This window comes from Vulpes lagopus, chromosome 11 (genome assembly GCF_018345385.1).
Source record: "Vulpes lagopus strain Blue_001 chromosome 11, ASM1834538v1, whole genome shotgun sequence".
In the NCBI taxonomy this organism is placed as follows: Eukaryota; Metazoa; Chordata; class Mammalia; order Carnivora; family Canidae; genus Vulpes; species Vulpes lagopus.
In genome coordinates this window covers 21,620,791-21,643,336 of record NC_054834.1, presented here as the reverse complement: position 1 = coordinate 21,643,336, position 22,546 = coordinate 21,620,791, and the positions used below count along the sequence as shown (strand labels likewise).

At 40.1% G+C, this 22,546-nt stretch overlaps 1 protein-coding gene and 1 non-coding gene across 8 annotated transcripts in view; both read left to right on the top strand.

Moving 5' to 3' along the window:
- Positions 1-22,546, top strand: part of CACNA2D1 (calcium voltage-gated channel auxiliary subunit alpha2delta 1) — a 477,825-nt gene that overhangs the window by 364,154 nt on the left and 91,125 nt on the right. The gene's annotated exons all lie outside the window — the stretch shown is intronic.
- On the top strand, positions 16,451-16,553 carry LOC121472468. Its single transcript, XR_005982932.1, has one exon. It is a non-coding gene; the product is annotated as a U6 spliceosomal RNA (small nuclear RNA).

Here is a 22,546-nt window from a genome sequence, read left to right as displayed (position 1 = left end):
TCTTAAACTGGCTTCTTCTATCATGGATTCCAAAGTGATAATTTATTTGGGACAGGATCCCAGGAAACACTATCAGCAAAGGACTGTGGAATTGTGTCAAGAGAAGGAAGGTGGAACCAGTTAAAGGATCTCAACTTCATTTAAAGGAACTTTATCATCCTAAAGAATCCTAGAAGCTCTTTAGAATATGAATTTGAAAGTTCTTCTGCCTAAAGACCAAGGAGCCAGGCTTTTAAGCACCAGTCTTTCCCATTGGAGGGCAGAATAGATTCTGACCACAAGAAGGGAAACTGAGACCAAAAGTTGTCAGTAATGATAGATAGAAAACTGACCAGTCCACTATATCCAGTCACTGATCCTTAAATATGGTGACTGGTTACAATTTGAAACAAAACCAAACAGACAAGAATATATCAAGAAGGTGGGCTGCTAATGTTAGACCAAGTTCATAATTTATATTTATCTGTTTTCTCCTCTAATACCCTTTCTAATTTCCCTGCACCCTTGCCCAACTCCAGTGCCAGTGGCTTGCCTAGTGGGATGGCCCAACCTTTAAACCCAGACGCCTGTGAATCCATGATCTCTGTATGTTTGTTGCACGGTGACTCCCGTAATTGTCCACAGTCTTCACCCAGCTTGGAAGTGCTTGGATGAGTCCGCTGAGTTTTATGCTTGGTTCTCCTTTTCCACATTACGTAGCAACGGCCTTCAAGGCCATCTTCTTGTCAGCTGGAACTCTGCCAGGAGATTTATTTTTTTCTTGTATGTTGGTTTTACTGGCTTGAGAAATCCAAAGTATCCAGAGAGTAGCTATAGATTTAGGTTTAGTGAAATTCTTACTGTGACCCAGGTAGGAGCGCCACCTGACCTTTACACCCTACATGGCACGTAGGACATTTGTGTTGAGCCAAGCCTATTCAGAGAGTATAGGGGAATGTGGAAGTTCACTGTTCACAGTTGCATCTACCCAGATGTTCTGTACTTAGGTTCGGTCCCATATTTGCCTGTCATTGCCCTGACTTTTACAGAGAAACCTGAAAAGGCAATAAATGCAGCCTCCTTTTTAATTATGCGACTCTGAAAAGCACATACTGTGCCCATATTTGAAAGGTGAAGCCATCTTGATTTCCCACTCTACTCCCAGAAAATTTATTACTGGTCTCAGCTCCTGTATATTAGCTTCTTTATATTAGTTAATTTCCTTACATCGTTTATGGTCCTTATTTACCATAAAAAGATATTTTTGTCAACTATACCCTGAATTTTTTATTAACTATATACTGTTGTTCAGTTATTTCAGAAAAATCATGAGTACATTTTCATGTTTGAAAAGTCACTGAATGATTTTAAGTGATCTTATTATTCCAGCCAGAGATTTGCCCTTCAGAAATCAGTAGATCTACCAAGATCTAAGGTAGCTGCGTGTTCATTGTTTATCGTATTTATGTATTGACTTTCAATGAATCACAAGTCGTGGGGAATTTTTAGTATTATTTTTTTAAATGCTGCTTTTGTGGCAGAAACTATTCTCTGTGTTTTCTGTGATGACTCATTTAGTCTTTACAACTACATTGTTTGGTTGACACTACTACCATTCTTAATTTTACAAATAAAGAAACAGAGTTCTAGTATCTTTTCTAAGGGAAACACAGGATGCGAGCACGGGCATCTTTGTGAGTCTACGTGTAACCACAAAGTTGTGTGGCTGAATGAATGCTAGGGAAAAATAACATATATTTACTAATTTAGTTGTGAAATCTGAATATTTAAATCAAACTCCAAAATACTAGAATTGTTAGAAATTCTAAGAATATGATTAGATTATGAAAGCAAAGAAATTGTTTTTAAATCTACATTTCTTATTCATTTTTATTTTTATTTATTTTTTTAAAAATTTTTATTGAAGTTCAATTTGCCAATATAGAGTATAACACCTAGTGCTCATCCCATCTAGTGCCTGTCACCCAGTCACCCCAACCCTCCCGACCCACCTCCCCTTCCACCACCCCTTATTCGTTTCCCAGAGTTAGGAGTCTCTTATGGTTTGTCTTCCTCTCTGATATTTCCCACTCAGTTCCCCTCCTTTCCCCTATAATCCCTTTCACTATTTCTTATATTCCCCGAATGAGTGAAACCATATGATGATTGTCCGTCTCTCATTGACTTACTTCACTGAGCATAATACCCTCCAGTTCCACCCACGTCGAAGCATATGGTGGGGATTCGTCCTTTCTAATGGCTGAGGAATATTCCATTGTGTACATAGACCACAGCTTCTCTATCTGCTCATCTGTCGAAGGACACCTTCCACAGTTTGGCTATTCTGGACATTGCTGCTATGAATATTGGGTGCAGGTGTCCTGGCGTTTCACTGCATATCTCTCTTTGGGGTCAATCCGAGCAGTGCAATTGCTGGGTTGTAAGGTAGCTCTATCTTTAACTCTTTGAGGAACCTCCACACAGTCTTCCAGGGTGGCTGCACCAGTTCACATTCCCACCAACAGTGCAAGAGGGTTCCCCTCTCTCCACATCCTCCCCAACATTTGTTGTTTCCTGTCTTGTTAATTTTCACCATTCTCACTGTGTGAGGTGGGATCTCACTGTGGTTTTGATTTGTATTTCCCTGATGGCCAGTGATGCAGAGCATTTTCTCATGTGCTTGTTGGCCACGTGTAGGTCTTCTTTGGTGAAATTTATGTTTATGTCTTTTGCTCATTTCATGATTGGATTGCTTGTTTCTTGAGTTTAATAAGTTCTTTATAGATCTTGGATCTTAGTCCTTTATCTTATATGTCATTTGCAAATATCTTCTCCCATTCCGTAGGTTTTTTAGTTTTGTTGACTTGTTTCCTTCATTGTGCAGAAGCTTTTAATCCTGATTATGTCACAATAGTTCATTTTTGCTTGTTTCCCTTGCCTTCATAGATGTATCTTGCAAGAAGTTGCTGTGGCCAAGTTCAAAAAGGATGTTGCCTGTGTTCTCCTCTAGGATTTTGATTGATTCTTGTCTCACATTTAGATCTTTCATCCATTTTGAGTTTATCTTTATGTCGGGTGTAAGAGAATGGTCTAGTTTCATTCTTCTGCATGTGACTGTGAAATTTTCCCAGAACTATTTATTGAAGAGACTGTCCTTTTTCCAGGGGATAGTCTTTTCTGCTCTGTCGAATATTAGTTAACCATAGGGATGAGGGCCCATTTATGGCTCCTCTGTTCTATTCTATTGATCTCTGTGTCTGTGTTTGTGCCAGTACCACACTGTCTTGATGATCACAGCTTTTAGTACAGCTTGAAATCCAGCATTGTGATGTCCCTGGCTCTGGTTTTCTTTTTCAATATTCTCCTGGCTATTCAGTGTTGTTTCTGATTCCACACAAATTTTAAGATGATCTGTTCCAATTCTGAAGAAAGTCCACAGTATTTTGATAGGAATTGCATTGAGTGTGTAAATTACCCCGGGTATCATAGACATTTTCACAATATTAATTCTTCCAATCCATGAACACAGAATGTTTTTTCCATCCCTTGTGTCTTCCTCAATTTCTTTGAGAAAGTGTTCTGTAGTTTTTAGGGTATAGATCCTTTACCTCTTTGGTTAGGTTTTTCCTAGTTATCTTATGCTTTTGAGTGCAATTGTAAATGGGATTGACTCCTTAATTTCTCTTTCTTCAGTCTCATTGTTAGTGTATAGAAAATCCACTGATTTCTGGGCATTGATTTTGTATCTTCCCACACTGCCAAATTGCTGTATGAGTTCTAGCAATCTTGGGGTGGAGTCTTTTGAGTTTTCTATGTACAGTATCATCTCATCTGCAAAGAGGGAGAGTTTGACTTCTTCTTTGCCAATTTGAATGCCTTTTATTTCTTTTTGTGGTCTGACAGTTGAGGCTAGGACTTCTAGTACTATGTTGAATAGCAGTGGTCAGAGTGGACATCCCTGTCATGTTCCTGATCTTAGGGGAAAGGCTCCTAGTGTTTCCCCATTGAGAATTATATTTGCTGTTGGCTTTTGTAAATGGCTTTTCAGATGTTGAGGAATGTTCCCTCTGTCCCTACACTCTGAAGAATTTTGATCAGGAATGGATGCTGTATTTTGTCAAATGCTTTCTCTTCATCTAATGAGAGGGTCCTATGATTCTTGTTTTTTCTCTTGTTGATATGATCTATCACATAGATTGCTTTATGTGTGTTGAACCAACCTTGAATCCTGAGGATAAATCCCACTTGGTCATGGTGGATAATCCACTTAATGTATTGTTAGATCCTATTGGCTAGTATCTTGGTGAGAATTTTTGCATCTGAGTTCATCAGGGATATTGGTCCATAATTCTCCTTTTTGGTAGGGTCTTTGTCTGGTTTTGGATTCAAGGTGATGCTGGCCTCATAAAATGAATTTGAAAGTATTCTGTCCTTTTCTATCCTGTGGAAGAGCTTATTAGAATAGGTATTGTTGCTTTTTAAACATTTGATAGAATTCCCCTGGGAAGCCATCTGACCCTGGACTTTTGTGTCTTTGGGAGGTTTTTGATTACTGCTTCAATTTCCTCCCTGATTATTGGCCTGCTCATGTTTTCTATTTCTTCCTGTTCTAGTTGTGGTAACATGTGGTTTTCCAGAAATGCGTCCATTTCTCCTAGATTGCCTAATTTATTGGCATATAGCTGCTCATAATACATTTTTAAAATTGTTTGTATTTCCTTGGTATTGGTTGTAATCTCTCTTTCATTGATGATTTTATTTATTTGAGTCTTTTCTTTCTTTTTAATAAGGATGGCTAGGGGTTTATCTATCTTATTAATTCTTTCCAAACCCCTGGATTTGTTGACCTGCTCTACAGTTCTTCTGGTCTCTATTTCATTGAGTTCTGCTCGAATCTTTATTATCTCTCTTTTTCTGCTTGGTGTAGGTTTTATTTACTGTTCTTTCTCCAGTTCCTTTAGGTGAGAGTTTAGCTTGTATATTTGAGTTTTCTCCAGTGTTTTGAGGGAGACTTGTATCGTGATGTATTTCCCTCTTAGAACTGCTTTTGCTGTATCCCAAAGATTTTGAACGGTTGTATCTTCATTTTCACTAGTTTCCAGGAATCATTTTAATTCTTCCCTAATTTCCTGGTTGACCCTTTCATCTTCTGGCAGGATGCTCTTTAACCCTCACATGTTTGAGTTTCTTCCAAATTTTTTCTAGTGACTGAGTTCTAGTTTCAAAGCATTGTGGTCTGAAAATATGCAGGGGCAATCCCAAACATTTGGTATTGGTTGAGACCTGATTTGTCACCCACTATGTGGTCTATTCTGGAGAAAGTTCCATGTGCACTTGAGAAGAATGTGTATTCAGTTGTGTTCAGATTGCAAAGTTCTGTATATATCTGTGAAATCCATCTGGTCCAGTATATCATTTAAGGCCCTTGTTTCTTTGGTGATGTTGTGCTTAGAAGATCTGTCATTTACACAAAGCACCATGTTGAAGTCTCCCAGTATTAGCATATTGTTATCTAAGTATGTCTTTTCTTTAGTTATTAATTGATTGATATACTTGGCAGCTCCCACATTAGGGGCATAATATTCATGATTGTTAGGTCCTCTTGTTGGATAGACCCTTTAAGTATGATATAGTGTCCTTCTTCATCTCTTACTACAGTCTTTGGGATAAACTTTAATTTATCTGATATGAGAATTGCTACCCCTGCTTTCTTCTGAGGACCACTTGAATGGTAAATGTTTCTCCAACCTTTCATTTTTAGGCAGGAGGTGTCCTTAGGTCTAAAATGGGTCTCCTATAGGCAGCATATAGATGGGTGTTGTCTTTTTATCCAGTCCGATACCCTGTATCTTTTGATGGGATCATTTAGCCCATTCATGTTCAGAGTAACTGTTGAAAGATATGAATTTAGTGTCATTGTATTACCTATGCAGTCCCTATTTTTGTGGATTGTTCCTTTGGGTTTCCTCTTTTTTTACAGAGTCCCCCTTAATATTTCCTGCAGAGCTGGTTTGGTGGTCACATATTATTTCAGTTTCTTTTTCTTTTTTTTCAACTTATTTTTTATTGGTGTTCAATTTACCAACATACAGAATAACCCCCAGTGCCCATCACCCATTCACTCCTACCCCCCGCCCTCCTCCCCTTCTACCACCCCTAGTTCGTTTCCCAGAGTTAGGAGTCTTTATGTTCTGTCTCCCTTTCTGATATTTCCCACACATTTCTTCTCCCTTCCCTTACATTCCCTTTCACTATTATTTATATTCCCCTAATGCATGAGACCATATAATGTTTGTCCTTCTCCGATTGACTTACTTCACTCAGCATAATACCCTCAAGTTCCATCCACGTTGAAGCAAATGGTGGGTATTTGTCGTTTCTAATGGCTGAGTAATATCCCATTGTATACATAAACCACACCTTCTTTATCCATTCATCTTTTGATGGACACCGAGGCTCCTTCCACAGTTTGGCTATTGTGGCCATTGCTGCTATAGACATCAGGGTGCAGGTGTCCCGGCGTTTCATTGCATCTGTATCTTTGGGGCAAATCCCCAACAGTGCAATTGCTGGGTCATAGGGCAGGTCCATTTTTAACTCTTTGAGGAATCTCCACACAGTTTTCCAGAGTGGCTGCCCCAGTTCACATTCCCACCAACAGTGTAAGAGGGTTCCCTTTTCTCCGCATCCTCTCCAACATTTGTGGTTTCCTGCCTTGTTAATTTTCCCCATTCTCACTGGTGTGAGGTGGTATCTCATTGTGGTTTGGATTTGTATTTCCCTGATGGCAAGTGATGCAGAGCATTTTCTCATGTGCGTGTTGGCCATGTCTATGTCTTCCTCTGTGAGATTTCTGTTCATGTCTTTTGCCCATTTCATGATTGGATTGTTTGTTTCTTTGGTGTTGAGTTTAATAAGTTCTTTATAGATCTTGGAAACTAGCCCTTTATCTGATACGTCATTTGCAAATATCTTCTCCCATTCTGTAGGTTGTCTTTTAGTTTTGTGGGCTGTATCCTTTGCTGTGCAAAAGCTTCTTATCTTGATGAAGTCCCAATAGTTCATTTTTGCTTTTGTTTCTTTTGCCTTCGTGGATGTATCTTGCAAGAAGTTACTGTGGCCGAGTTCAAAAAGGGTGTTGCCTGTGTTCTCCTCTAGGATTTTGATGAAATCTTGTCTCATATTTAGATCTTTCATCCATTTTTGAGTTTATCTTTGTGTATGGTGAAAGAGAGTGGTCTAGTTTCATTCTTCTGCATGTGGATGTCCAATTTTCCCAGCACCATTTATTGAAGAGACTGTCTTTCTTCCGATGGATAGTCTTTCCTCCTTTATCGAATATTAGTTGACCATAAAGTTGAGGGTCCACTTCTGGGTTCTCTATTCTGTTCCATTGATCTATATGTCTGTTTTTGTGCCAGTTCCACACTGTCTTGATGACCACAGCTTTGTAGTACAACCTGAAATCTGGCATTGTGATGCCCCCAGATATGGTTTTCTTTTTTAAAATCCCCCTGGCTATTCGGGGTCTTTTCTGATTCCACACAAATCTTAAAATAATTTGTTCTCTCTGAAGAAAGTCCATGGTCAGTTTCTGCCTATCCTGGAAGTTAAGAATCTCTTGTCTCTTGCTGCTTTAAGAATTTCCTCTTTTATCTTTGGAGTTTGCAAGTTTCACTATTAAATGTCAAGGTGTTGAATGGTTTTTATTGATTGGGGTGGGGGGGAGGAACCTCTCTAAATCCTGGATCTGAATGTCTGTTTTCTTCCCCAGATTAGGGAAGTTCTCAGCTATGATTTGTTCAAATATACTTTTCGCCCTCTGTCCCTCCTGGCATTTTCTGGAACCCCAATTATACGTAGATTCTTCCTTCTAAGGCTATCATTTATTTCCCTTAACTTTTCCTCATGGTCTCTTAATCATTTGTCTCTTTTTTCCTCTCTTTTCTTCCTAGTCATCAACTTGTCTTCTATGTTGCTCACTCTTTCTTCCACCTCATTAAACCTAGTCATTAGGACATCCAGTTTGGATTGCATGTCATTTAATTGAGTTTTCATTCTGGCCTGATTAGATCTAAATTATGCAGTAACAAAGTCTCTAAAACCCCTTATGCTTTTTTTTCCAGAGCCACCAGTAGCTTTATAATTGTGCTTCTGAATTGGTTTTCTGACATTGTATTGAAATCCCTATCCTGTAACGCTGTGCCAGAAAGTATTGTTTCTGCTTCTTTCTTTTGTGGTCAGTTCTTCCTTATACTCATTTTTCTCAGTGCAGAATGGCTGTATGAGCGGGGTGAGTCAAGAATATCAACCACAACCTAGTAAAATACACCCTAGATGATTCTGATGAGGTCAGAGACCAGAAAATGAAAAGAAAGATTAGGGATCCCTGGGTGGCGCAGCGGTTTAGCGCCTGCTTTTGGCCCAGGACGCGATCTTGGAGACCTGGGGTCGAATCCCACGTCGGGCTCCCGGTGCATGGAGCCTGCTTCTCCCTCTGCCTGTTTCTCTGCCTCTCTCTCCCTCTCTCTCTGTGACTATCATACATAAATTTAAAAAAAGAGAGAAAGAAAGAAAGAAAAGGAATGATTAGAACAAAATAAAACAAAAGGACCACTAAAGTGAAAAACAAATCCTAAAACAAAATAGTAAAAAATAAAAGGCCCAAAATCCCGAAGATGGAAAAAAGAAAAAGTAAAAAAGAATAGAAAACAAGGGGATCCCTGGGTGGCGCAGTGGTTTAGCGCCTGCCTTTGGCCCAGGGCGCGATCCTGGAGACCCGGGATCGAATCCCACGTTGGGCTCCCAGTGCATGGAGCCTGCTTCTCCCTCTGCCTATGTCTCTGCCTCTCTCTCTCCCTCTCTCTGTGACTATCATAAAGAAATAAAAATAAAAAAAAATTAAAAAAAAAACAAAGAATAGAAAACAAAAGTAAAGAGGAAAAAAAGAAAAAAAGGGCAGACACTGGGAGATGGTGGTGGTGAAGAAGTTGTAGCGGAGGGAGAATGTAGTCTACCTGAGGTGTCCCAGTGGGTGATCCTCTGAGTGTATTTTGTTCTGTATATTAGAAGTTGTTCAGTCCCAAATTTATATAAACCAGCAATACTTGTAGAGAGCCCCACAGTGACCACCACAACATAAAGGAAATAAAAGAGGGGGGCAGAATGGGAAGGGAGAGAGAATATAATCTTGCAGAATGAACCAGCACGGTGTTCCCCTGGGTTCTGGGTTAATGCTCGTCATGTTTTAGAAGGTACTAACTTCTGCCATTGTAGAACAAAATGAGACCAGAAAACAAAACCCAAAAGAGAAAACCGTATCTCGTATATCTCCAAAAATTAAATTGAGTATGTTGAAGGGAATCCAGAAGTGAAAAATACATCTAAGACCTGCAATTGAAGAAATATGAAAGCCCCTGGAGCTTTCCAGCACTGCTGGGTCAAGAACTCGCTCTTGCCCGGTCCTTCCAGCTAGTCTCTGGGGTGGGGGGAGGGGCGCGGGGTGTTGGCTGCTCTGCTGACTCTCAGGTGTGTGCACCTGGGGAGATCCCCCCCCCAGGTGCCGGGCTCAGGGGGAGCTGTGGACCCGTGAGGGTCCCCCCCCCACCGACCCCTGCCTTCTCCCCGTGGTGACCCCGGGACCTGGGGGCGCCCCGCCCCTCCTCGTCCTCCCGGGCTCCCCACTGTCTGGGCCTCGGGGCGGGGCTCTCCTGTCCCCCGGCTTCGCCCCGTAGCCTGGCTCCTCCTGGGGTCCCCCCTCCTCGATTTTTTTTTTATTCCCCCGCCTCCGACCTGGTTGGCAGCCACAGCAGGTGCGTGTGGCTCAGGCCCTTGTCCCCCGGGGCTGCCCGGCAGGTGCGCAGGTGGTGTGGCCCGAGGGTGGGTGGGGCGGAGTGGGGGGCTGAGCTGCGGCCCCTGCTCTGCCACCATCTGTGCCATCTATTATTATTCATTTTAAAGAAGAAAGTTAGTTTTGTTTTGGTGGAGGGATTCTTTTAGTAAATGTTTCCATATTTTGGCTTGAAAAAGCACATACGGATTAGATTATTCTGACAAAATTTATATGTTTATTTTCTTTCTTCATCCTGTATCTTTGCTCCTGTCAACTTTGCATGCCTTTATTTGCATTTATATAATATTTAATGTCAACCACATGAACTGTATAATTCAGAAGAGATTCTTGAGTTTTATTAGTTACCATAGTATATTTGGGGCTTCAACATGCCTGAAATTGATACATTTAATTTTTTTTTTTTTTTTTTTTTATGATAGTCACAGAGAAAGAGAGAGAGGCAGAGACACAGGCAGAGGGAGAAGCAGGCTCCATGCACCCGGAGCCCGATGTGGGATTCGATCCTGGGTCTCCAGGATCGCGCCCTGGGCCAAAGGCAGGCGCCAAACCACTGCGCCACCCAGGGATCCCCGAAATTGATACATTTAAAGAGAATTAATCATTATACATCGTTTTGGTAAGAGAAAAGCAAAAATATACTTTTGTCTTTAACAGCTAGGCCTTTCTTAATAAATAGAAATTGAATAATGGGATGGAGATTCTTTTTTTTTAATTTTTATTTATTTATTTATGATAGTCACACAGAGAGAGAGAGAGAGGCAGAGAGAGGCAGAGAGAGAAGCAGAAACAGGCTCCATGCAGGGAGCCCGACGTGGGATTCGATCCCGGGTCTCCAGGATTGCGCCCTGGGCCAAAGGCAGGCGCTAAACCCCTGCGCCACCCAGGGATGGAGATTCTAAGGCAAAGCCTTCAAAATATACTTCTAATGTCCTGGTGCGTGTGTGCATGCATGCTATAGGTGTGCACGTGCACACGGGTGTGTATTTTTCTCTCTCTCTCTTATTTATTTATTTATTTTTTTATTTAATCTTTGCCCCTTTTTTTGTCCCCTCTGAAGCTGTTGGTGAGTCTGGGAAAGAAACGACAGAACTTAGTGTTTCTGACTGCAGGGCTCAGGCCTCCAGGCCCTGGGGAAATCTGGGGGAGGCAGGGAGTGGCCCCGGCAGCTGTGCCCCCCCCACGCCGGAGGGTTCCAGTGCTGCTGGCGGGGGCGCACCCAGGCAGCCGAGCCTTGCACCGCCCGGCCCGGTGACCCGAGCGCCTGCCCCCCTGCTCGGCGGCAGCAGTGGGATCCTGACGCCGGCGCAGGGCGAGGAGGGGGCACGGGCCAGGGTGCCCGGGGTGTGAGCCGTTGGCACCCGGAGGTGGGCAGCTGCTCCAGGCTCCACACACTCCTTGCCCAGGACCTGGGTGCAGGTGCAGGTGCAGGTGCAGGTGTGGGGGTGCCGGGAAGGGCTGTCAGTCCCGTCCTCTTGGAAGGCTTTCTGACTTGGGGTCCTTAAACAGTGTGGCCCCTGACACGCAGAGGAAGAAGCAGTTGCAGTACTTCTGAGAGCATCCGCTGTCAGCTGTGGGACACAAGTGTCCGTACCCACGGCCTGCTGAAGGCCCAGCAGCCAGTCCGTGAGCAGCAGCCGGAGGTGACAGGTGCACACGCAGGTGCTGGGAGCGGTGCAAGCTGCAGCCAGCGCAGCGCCAGGCCGACGTGGCCTGCTGGACACCTGCTCCCGAGCTCACATCTGCTCGCGTCCGCTTCCCCTCCCCGGCCGCCGCCGCTGGATGCCTGCAGAACCTTCTGGAGATGATGCACAATCTTTGAGGCTCACCGATCAGCTTTTAAGTTTAGTGTGAAATCTCACGCACTTCCCCGTTTGTGACTGGACGGTGCGACACCAGCTAATGTCAATGCGGATTTGTTTAAATAGGAAATTGCACTGTGTCTGCAAGAAGGACGTGCTAGAGACTCTTGCCTCACGTGCTTGAAATGTTAGTTTTTCCTCCAAAATAGGTCTTGCGTATTCCCAGACAAGGGCACAGTTTTCTTAGCTCAGAGCTTTTTTATTCTGCATATGGTAACAAGCACACTTGTTAAGTTATTGCACAGTTTACATTTAGAAGTGGCTTTTGTTTGTGTTTTTCATCCTTAGGAAACAGGCCCAGGGCACAAATAAACTCACAGATGCTTGGCATGCCGCTGCACTCTGGTGACACATGAATTCCAGGAGAGTAATTTTATTTCATGTCTTACAAAATCATCATCATTTAGATTTCAAGCAATTTTTACGTGGATTCATATCTCATTTATGTCAACCAACAAGCATCCTGTAGTGGGGCCTGCGGCCCAGCAGCATGAGCAGCACCTGGCAGCTGGTTAGGAGCCCCCACCTAAGGAGTCAGGATCTTCACTTCGGGAGTCTCTCAAGGGATTCCTAAGCAGTGAGGAAATCAGGAAATCCCACCAGGGAGGTACCTTCAGCAAAGTCCAGCAGGCATCTGTCTAGAGCTTGTTGTAACTTACGGTGCTTATCATTGATTTAGATTTTAAGATCTTGGTAATTCACAGCATTACTAGTAGTATGGATGTTTATGAATATTATATTGTAGCCATTTGCATTTTGGAGGGGTTTACTAAAACAGGAAGGAGTAGAGTTAGGTTTCTTAAAAGAATGAAAGTTCTCTTTCATATGTATTTGCGTTGTTAAAGATAAAGATGAGTGCTTTTCAAAATTACCTTCATTTGGGATCCCTGGGTGGCGCAGCGGTTTGGCGCCTGCCTTTGGCCCAGGGCGCGATCCTGGAGACCCGGGATCGAATCCCACGTCGGGCTCCCGGTGCATGGAGCCTGCTTCTCCCTCTGCCTGTGTCTCTGCCTCTCTCTCTATCTCTCTGTGACTGTCGTAAATAAATAAAAATTAAAAAAAAAAATTAAAAAAAAAAATTACCTTCATTTAAAAGACATAAAGAAGATTCCCAAAGGACAAATTGAAAGATTATAACAGGGCATGTAATCAAGGTTATTTAGTTAAAAAAAAAAAAAAAAAAAAAAGATTGCCAGAGGATAACTTAATTGCTTTGCAAGTATAAGCAAAGTTTATAAGGAGGTGTTGACAACCATGATATTTTTCCCATTAATTACCTGGTACACTAAAGATAGTTTTTGGTACTTAGAAATTAATTACATTTTCAGTTTTAGAAATAGCAAAGTAATAAGGTGATGCAGAAGGAATACTTCTCTTTTGAACTGACTGTTGTTTTTATTTATTATTTATTTTTTAAAATTTTTATTTATTCATGAGAGACACAGAGAGGCAGAGAGAGAAGCAGGCTCCCCACGGGGAACCCCATGTGGGACTCGATCCCAGGACCTGCGCCAAAGGCAGAGGCTCAACCACGGAGCCACCCAGGCGCCCCTGATCAGTTATTTATAAGGTATAGAAGTTAGAACTTACCTGCTGGATCTTCAAGGACTTGGAAAAGAGTCCATGCCCAGTAAGCACAGTTGTGTGTCAGTATTTACTGGGTAAAATTAGAGTCCCTGTATTCATTTAATTATAAGAATCGGTGAAGAGAGTAGCTTGGACTAAACTAAGCTGTAGGTTTAGCCAAGTTGCTCACAGTTACTTAAACTATCATATCTGCTCCTATTTACTTAGTAGGTTTAAATTCAGCAGAAATTAAAGTATAAGTTGATGCTGCACTAAGGTACTTGGAGAATATAGTATAGTATAGAATATAGTATAGACCTGAACCTAATTTGTGAGTAGCCAAACCCCATTTCAGCACATTTCCTAAGGTTCTAGAAAGCATTTTGAGAATTTTGATGTCTACATTAGAGCTTGGAAACATGTGCTTAGACACAAAATCTTTTTTGTTTTATGCTCCATTGTAAGAGACGTTGTCATAAAGTGACTATTTGCATGTTAAATCCTCTTATAAATTTCAAATATTGGCATTTGCTTTTTCTCATAATGAATTCATCTTTCTAATGTTTTGTCCAATGTTTGCACGCTTTAAAAACATATTCCACAAATTTTTGCATTCCTCATGATATCTCCTGCTTAAATGCTCTGTTAATAGGTATCTTCTTTATTTAATTGTTTCTTTGTTTTTTTCCCATAATCATACTGTAGATTTTTCAAATATTGAGATTACTCAAATATATTTTCCAGTATACATATATGTTTATATATTTGACTTCAGTGGAATTGAGTTAGGTTGAATTTCTTCAGTTTGTGTTAGTAACTTTTTGTTGATCCCAAATGGTATTTTGCATTTAAAAGAACTCATTGGTGATGTTACTAACATTGCTTAAAAAACAGATCTGCTCTTTCTGTTAGGTGCAGATCTTAAAATTATGCACAGATTAGAAATCACTTCTGTTTACCCAGAGTCTTGATACTTCTGAGTATATATAGATACATGCTTACTCCCCCTCTTTGCTCAGATCTTTGCTCAAGTTCTTCCCTACTAGGAAAGACCCCTCATCTCCTGTACCATTCCCGTTTTACTTACACTAATGCTCTAATTAGTATCTATCACTTTACATCACTTTTTCTTTGTAGCATTTGTCTCCACCTGATACTTTATATATACATGTTTGTTGTTTAGTTTCTGTATCCCTGTACTCCCACCTCTCCAGCATTGGATGTTTTCTTGAGTATAGAGACACTGTTTCGCTGAAATGTACATAGAAAAATTCAAGACTGGTCGTGCTGCTTCCTTAGTTGAGTCTATTTGTTTGTTAGTCATAACAGTATGGGGAGTGCTACATAGTTGTCAGTATTTTTTTTTTTAAGATTTTTAGTTTTTTTTTTTATTTATTCATGAGAGACACACAGAGAGAGGCAGAGACACAGGCAGAGGAAGAAGCAGGCTCCATGCAGGGAGCCCGATGTGGGACTCGATCCCAGGACCCTGGGATCACAACCTGAGCCGAAGGCAGATGCTCAACCGCTAAGCCACCTGGATGCCCCAATTGTCAGAATTTTATAATGAATTTCAATCAGTGATCAAATATTTTTGCATTCTTAAAGAGGCATCTTTACTTATCTGTGTTGTAGCATCTCTTTTCTGGAAGTACATTAGACATTTGTATCCTTCTCTTTGAATGATACACAAATTTAGGCAAATCCAGCCAAACTCAAAACTGATTTTTTTTTTTTTTCAACTAGAGAAGACATTCCAGATAATCAGCCTCAGGTAACCATAAAAACATTGAGCATATTTCCAGTTTTGCATCATAGTGTTGGTAAAGAGGAAAAAAAATCAGAATATATGATCTTTTAGGCATTTCATTAAAGTTTCACCCTTCGAAGCTGACAGTTAAATTTCTACAGGGCTATGAAAAACAACAACAACAACAACAGCAACAACAATTTGTAATAGAAATAATACTAAAGCATTTATTATACCTTAAGAATGAGGGATCCCTGGGTGGCGCAGCGGTTTAGCGCCTGCCTTTGGCCCAGGGCGCGATCCTGGAGACCCGGGATCAAATCCCACATCGGGCTCCCGGTGCATGGAGCCTGCTTCTCCCTCTGCCTGTGTCTCTGTCTCTGTCTCTCTCTCTCTCTCTCTCTCTCTCTGTGACTATCATAAATAAATAAAAATTAAAAAAAAAAAAAGAATGATGTCGGGGTGCCTGGGTGGCTAAGTCGATTAAACATCCCAGTCTTGATTTTGTCTGAGGTCATGACGTCAGGGTTATGAGATCAAGCACTGTGGCCTCTCCACTGGGTGTGGAGCCTGCTTAAGATTCTTTCTATCAGATCAAATGATAAGATTTTAGAATTTGAGGGTCTTTCCAGTTAATGTAGTATAAAGCCTCTCCATACCCCTCCCCACCATTTTTTCCAGAAAGGAGAGAATTGAAGGCCAGAGGACATAGTTGAGTCCGTTGTGGCCATTGATGCTTATTAGAAGCAGGGCTTGAGCTAGATTTGACTTTCCTAAATTGGATTAAAAAATGGAAAATTCTTAATCAATTTTTTTATATACTAGACCAAAGAAAACATAAACCAACAGCCAGTGTTGAGGGCATAGCAATATCCATTTCAGAACAAGAGTTTTCAACTCCCAGAGTACTAATAACAAATTGATTGCATCTCTAATTGTGCAATGGTAATGGCCCCCTTCTGGTTTTCTCTGGACAGAGATTAATAATACAAATTAGAATCCTGTTCACAGTGTTTCAAAAACGTCATGAATTACCTAGCAATACTTTTAATGATATATTTGGAATCGTATTTGAGAAAAGAGAAAAGAATATGAGATATATGTAGAAGAGTTGAATGGAGATATAATAATAAATGTGGAATTAATAACTCTCCTTGAAATGAGAAGGTGGCTCATATGAAGATGTCAGTTTGTCCAAAATTTATTGGTAAATGGAACTTTAATGAGACCAACAGATTGTTACATAGTTGAACAGAAAGACGATGTGGAAAAAGAAGCATGACCAGGTGTGGCAGCTTACTCTTTTGGTATAAATTGAAAATGATTCGACACCGTAGAGTGTGTTCAGCGTTTGGGTTTGCAGTGACTCTGGGCACTTTGCTTAACATTCTAAGTAAGTCTCATTTCTTCAACTGCGTCATGGAAACTATTAAAACTAAACCCTTGCTTCGGCAGCACATAGACTAACATTGGAACAATACAGAGAAGACTAGGATGGCCTCTATGCCAAGATGACTTGCAAATTCATGAAGTGTTCCATGTTTTTAAATCTTCAAACAAACAGAAACTAAACCATAAACTTCACCATAAACTTGGTGAAGATTAAATGAATTCATTAAAGTGCTTAGCCTGGTACATTTGTGATTCTCCATATATGTTAGCTCATATTGTATGATTAATATTAAAAGTTAAGAAGTTAGTGAAACAATGGAAATAGTGAAGGAAAAGTTCTAGAAATGTATTCCACATCTTCACTTGTTATAGAGAATGGATCACAAACCACTAAGTATTCAGTAAAAGGGAAAATTGGCTACTTGGGGGGGAAAACCACTTAATGTAATTGTCACCTCATATTATTGGGGGAAATCAATTTTACCATCAAACTACAGTGTAGTTTTTAAAATAAGCAAACACTACATTGTAAAATAAGCAAACAAAACCATCAAATGTTAGTAGATACTATAGATGACATTTATCTAATTAATAAATGGTTTTGTAAGCATATTATTTTAAGAAATCATAAGAATAAGTTTAAAGGTTAAAATTAGAGAGCAAGCCACAAACTAGAGAAAGAAGACTTACAATTCACAAGATTGTATGAAAATTGACAAATGAGAAAGAGTTTTACGTCGAAAGCCATCAAAGAAATTCAAGTAATTAAAAGATTAAAATAATATTTTTACTTAGAATTTAGCAAATAAAACTTTTAAGTGTTCGTGAAAATGGAGTGAGATTGTTAGAAATATAGTATAAATTGGCACAAAATTTCTAAGTTGGCAATAGCTTATCCTTAAAATCATTCTTAACTGGGAATATTATGTACATATGTGTATAGTTAAATGTTACCACTTATTTCTTGAGTTTTAGGATAACCATCTCATTTCCTTATATTTCCAGTTTCTAAGTTACATACAAATAATAGGAAAATCAAAATAAACTATTTTTAATAGGAATAAAACTTAACCAAGGTTTTAAGGATTTCAGGCTATTCACTTTGCTTTTATTTTCCTGCATCGCCATCTGGTGTCCAACATGTGGATAGCTTCTGATACCAAAATTGTAAGAGTCTGATACACAGAATTGTATCATTTATTTAATTTACATAATTCATTTAAATTAAGTTTTGTATAGGATAAATTTGTTACATAAATTATTTATTATACTTATTTAAAGAAGTTCACTCATATTTTATAATTAAAATATATATCCATGTTTAAAGCAGGCTAATCTGAATTTGAGTTGTTTTTGCTAGTTTTATCGCAGCGTGAGCCCACCATTTTGCTTTTACATGGAAACAAAGAGAAGACAGATCAGTAAGACAAGTTCTAAGAAATCATTTAGATAATGTTACAATTTTCCAAAAACCAAGAAATCATAAGTTATGTCCATTTTACCCATTAAAGAATGTTTTATAATTAAACAGTGTACAAAGTACCGTATAGCAAGTCTGTCTTTGTAAGGATCTAGACTACATTGATTAGGAGAAAGGGTAAAAATGAAAGGTGAGCTGAGTGGTCAAAGATTAAATGTGCCATTTCTATTTCTCTGCAGTTCCAAGTGTAATAATATCACCTTTGGAGTTCTTTTATCTTTAATTCTTAATATTTCTAGAGGAAAACTATTTGAGCCCACTAAGGATTTCAAAGGTAGACTTGGTGCCCTGTGAAAATGTTAGGACACCCCATGAGGGTGCCATTCCTATACAAGGCTGCTTTCGATGAACTTGACGCTTCTTTGACTTAGATTGTGCATCAAGACAGTACCAACATTTCCTTTTTATCCAAGGTGGATTCAATGAACAGCAGAGTTCTCTGTCTCTGAAATATTTTGTGAAATGATTTCTTACTTAGCAGGGCATCTGAGAACACAAATACTGTCTTTATAAAACTAAGAGTTTAAATTACTTCACTTGAGAGGTTAACAATGTATTTTGGCACTAGAAGTATCTTTTAATATGATGTGTGTACTTGACGATATTTAATAGAAATGTTCTTTGGAAGTATTGAAATTTACTGTTCATGGTTATTTCAGAAGCTATTTCAAACATTAAATTAATGTTTGAAGGATACTTGTATCATCCTGTTAGTGACCTTCAATTGAAGGTCACTAAAACTGGTATCGTTTATCAGAATCTTTCTCACTAATCTAGGAGTCCATTCTGGTTTCAGCATACTAATGGTTTTACAAAAATATTTTTTTAATGATAGAGTTGCACTTTTTAAACATTTTTTAATTTAAATTCAGTTTACCAACATATAGTATAAAACCTGGTGCTCATCTCATCAAGTTCCCTCGTCAGTGCGGGTCACCCAGTTACCCCAACCCCTGCCCATCTCCCCTTCCACTACCCTTTGTTTGTTTCCCAGAGTTAGGAGTCTCACGGCTTATCTCTCTCTCTAATTTGTCCCGCTCAGTTCCCCTCCTTTCCCTTCTACTCCCTTTCACTATTTCTTATATTCTCCGTATGAGTGAAACCATATGATGATTGTCCTTCTGATAGAGTTGCACTTGAGTTAGCTTCTGCTGTGTGCCAGATTCTTTAATAGGTGTTTTACATACATCTTCTTTTTGGCATTTTAATAATGTTATATTTATATGTATGAATTTATAAGCCTAACATTATAAAGCTAAAATATAATTTCTATAGTTAGGGATCTATAGCTTGATTTTGATTAGTATTTCACACTGTCTTATGAAACTTCCTACATACATTTATTAAATATTTATAGCGTACTATTCTATATCCAGTACTGAGGTTACAGTGGTGGGCTGGCTATTTTCTATGACTATGTGGGCTTCTGATCCAGGGGAAGAATCTGTCAAGATACATACAGAGAAGTAGGAAATTTTAACAGAGTTGTGTTCTGAAAAAAAAAAAAAAAGATACTCCGAGGATGAGGAGATCTTATAATGGGGTGGTTTGACCTAGTCACGAATGATCATGAAAGCCTTTTGTAAGGAAAAACTATTGAGGAAGAGAAGAAAAGTGTTGTAGGCAGAACAGGTTATATGGAAGAAGGAAATGAAAGAATTTTTGTTTGCTTGAGTAAGGATACTAAGTTCTGTATGATTTATACCCCAGATGCTCACTTCTTTTTTTTTTTTAAGATTTTATTTATTTATTCATGAGAGACAAGGTAGAGGGAGAAGCAGGCTCCCAGTGGGGAGCCCGATGTAGGACTCAATCCCAGGACCCTGGGATCATGCCCTGAGCCAAAGGCAGATGCTCAACCCCGCTCAACCCAGCCCTGCCCCACCCCAACCCCAGCTGCTCACCTTAGTCCACATGTCTTTCTTCCTCAGCATTCCAGCAGAGATTTTCTCAACAGCTCTTATAAAGGACATACTCAGTTGAATTTTCTGGGATCAGGAAAGGAATCCGTGTGATATTGTTTTGGATTTCTAACTCTCGGGTTATTTAAATATACAATTTTTTCTTTAAATAAAAGCATGTTCTTAATAATTGACAAAAGCAGGGATCCTTAAATCTATTTTCACTCACAATATACTATTTCTAAGCTAATACTATATTTTTAAACTTTTGCCCTAAGATTTTTAATACATAAGTGATTTATGTATTAAATATGTGGTTTATAAATGAAAATTTAGGCACACGTTACCAAAGACTGCAGTTTAAGCTTGTGAAAATAAACCTGTTCTTTTTGTCTATTCTAAAAGCAGATGACTGTAAGGTGTCTGTGAAATACACACTTACCTAATTTGGAACTTTTGAAATTTCTCATCCCTTTCCTAAGAGAATAAGATTTGCTATGGGGACTTATACTTTGTAAGCTATTTCTTCCCCTGCATTATTTATGAGTTTTATTATGAGTATGATCATACTATTTCTGTTATACACCACTGAATTTGTATTTAATGAATTGAATTTACATTTAATCAGTTTGTGTTAAAGTGACTTAATGAGATGCTTCATTTTTCTGTGTTAAAAGAAGGTCAAGGCCAACCGAACTCAGGGCAATACATTATTTAGTGCTCATTTTCTGCATAACTTGTAATTTTATCATGGTTCGCAGTTTAACTAAATCAGTTAATAACATTTCCTGTAACCATTTCCAATAATTCTCTGAGGTCAGATATTTTACTCTTAATGCGTTGGCAAACTTCTTTTTTCCCCCAACTTTCTAACATGAGAGTTCTCACGCACTTTTGTTTTCAAAACGGAATGTGCAGAATCAGATTGTGTCAGATTATCAAAGAATGGAATAAAAGAGGCAGTGGAATTTAGAACTGGAGATACTGCATTTCTAACATTAGAGTTTATGGAAAGAAAGAAATCTATCGGATCATCTTAGTCATATGTAGGATGTACCTGAAAGTAACGTTAAAGTAAAAAGGAGAAAGAACCCAAATTATTTATCTATTCAGGACATTTCCCTTCTTGTTTTATCTCCACTCTCTGCAAACCTTCCAGCTCCCCAGTTACTTGATCTTTATTGTGGCTTTTGTCCCCACTGAACAGCAAGGCAGACAGTAACTGTCACCGGGCAACCCCCGTGGCCGTCTTCGCCCAGCCGCGTCTATACTGTGCTCTTCCTGCTTCTCCGCAGAGCCGAGAGTCGATCCACACTCGGGGGTCACTCCCCCATGCGCCGGCCCTGTCTGTCCTTCCCTGATTTCACAAGACTTTGACATTGCACCTCTTTTCTCTTCCCTGCATCTTTTCCTTCCTTCACGCTTCAGTATCCATCCCCTCCTGCCCTGGGCCCTTCCCTTGGGGCTCATCCCGGCAGGCACCCCCTTTCCACCCGGGTTTCCCAGCCGGGGTCTGAAGCCCCTCCACCTGCCACCGCTTCCACCGCACTTCGCCGTGACCCTCCCCGACGATGACTGTGCAGCCCGATGAGTTCCCTGGACACTTGGAATTCTGCATCTTTGTACCTGAACTGCGGTTTCTTCCCTGAGACTTTCTTTTCTTCTCTCATCATCCCAAACGGCCTTGTCTCCTGATTTCCTTCCTGCCTCCAAGGGAACTTACTTCTACTAAGTTTTCTTAAGGACTCCTCTTTTATTTATATGAATGTACAGGAAATTTCTTTGCTGAAGCCTTCTATTTTTTTTTTTTTTTTAATCTTTAGCCAAGACTTTGGAGCCTCTTGCCTTGAATGTTACGATTTCCTGACTTCACCATCTGTGTGTCTTACTTATGTTGAAAACTCCCCCTCACTCAGACTTGGACTCTGCTTCCCTTACCTCCTCCTCAAGTCCCCCCGAACCCATCACTCCTCCAGCCCTCAGGCCCTCCTGATGCCCAGGTCAGACCCCTGCATGGCATGCACAACACCACTCTCTAACTAAGCAACAGCCCCAGCCCACCTTCACATGCTGGGGATTCTTCCTCCAGAAAAGGTGTGCAACCCCTCCTCTTCTGACCATCTCCACCAATAGCACAGCCACTTATTACACTGAGTTGGGTTACTGTAGAGCCTCCTAATTATTTTCTCTCCTTCGAATTTTGCTCGCCTTAAATCCATTTCTCAAACAGCAGCTTGCATGATCTCTTAAATTTTTACATTTGATTATTTTGTCTGTGGCTTAAAATCTTTCTGTGACTTTCCATTTGACAGGAAATCAAATCCCAGGTCTTGAGCATTTCTGTTAGACCCTGCAAGATCTAACCCTGCCTCCCTCCCCAAGCTCATTTTATGTCATTGTCCTCCTCACTCATGTGTGACTGAGCTAAACTCTCCTCCTTTATATATCCCTAAAAGGCTTCTCTTTTGTTGCTCTGTTGGCCTGAAATGTTCTTCTGCAGTAGTCTTCAATGAGACATTTCTCTGGAATCACAGGAAATGCTATTTCTCATGTGAATTTTCGCCCGACTACTCATAGTCCAAACTAGAACCCACTTGTGATATTGTCTCCTAAGCAATAATACTGTATTGCTTTACAGAACTAATCATGTGTCGTAATATGTTAAGAGGCCCTACAAGAGTAGTGAAAATCCCAGACCCTTAGGTCGTACCACTAGTCTGGTCCTGACTCTGTGTCTTATTTGCCGTGTGACTCTGGGCAAGTTCT